Raw genomic sequence first — 739 nt, 5'->3', positions numbered from 1 at the left:
AGAAAAATAAACAGGTCTACAATTGTTCAAACAAACCTGTATGAACATAAGAATCAACCCACTCACAGGTTGTACTGAGAAACATGAAAACACATAAAAGAGTTCAACTAAAGCATCTGGTGAAGTATTCTAGAATGTTCTGAAACAATTGGGGCAGAGATTAACTGGAAATTGAGTTAAAGTTTCAATCAGTTACAGTACTGTATCTGAAGTTGCCTCGAAACACTTGTAAAAGAGTGTTCAAAATTTCTTTAAAATAACTACCTAAAAACACATATACATACATACAGACATAATCAAAAAGTTACGAACGAAATCAAAAAAATAGAGACACAAGACGCATGCGTTTTTAAAAAATTAGATTTGTAGCTACATGAATGCATACTTTTAATGTACACACACCTGTCAAACATCATGCATAATCAATACACAAACAAGCATACTTTTCACACGCCAGTATATACATATACAACCACCCACAGAGAGATATTATGTACTGGAAATCTTATTTGTATACCCTGAATCATAAACTTCTTGCAGACTTATAATCAAATAATCATATATGCAGACACAAAAGTATCAGCACATAACTAAAATTTATACGTGTTCAAACTTCAATCACCAAAAAAGGTTCAAACTTAGTTTTTTATAAGATTCTATAATCCTCTAGTTTTTTGTCTTGGAGCAAGTGTAGCTCTTTCTCTCTCTCTCTCTCTCTCTCTCTCTCTCTCTCTCTCTC

The sequence above is a fragment of the Symsagittifera roscoffensis genome, chromosome 10 (assembly GCF_963678635.1).
Source record: "Symsagittifera roscoffensis chromosome 10, txSymRosc1.1, whole genome shotgun sequence".
NCBI lineage: Eukaryota > Metazoa > Xenacoelomorpha > Acoela > Convolutidae > Symsagittifera > Symsagittifera roscoffensis.
Note: the sequence above shows the minus strand (reverse complement) of the source record.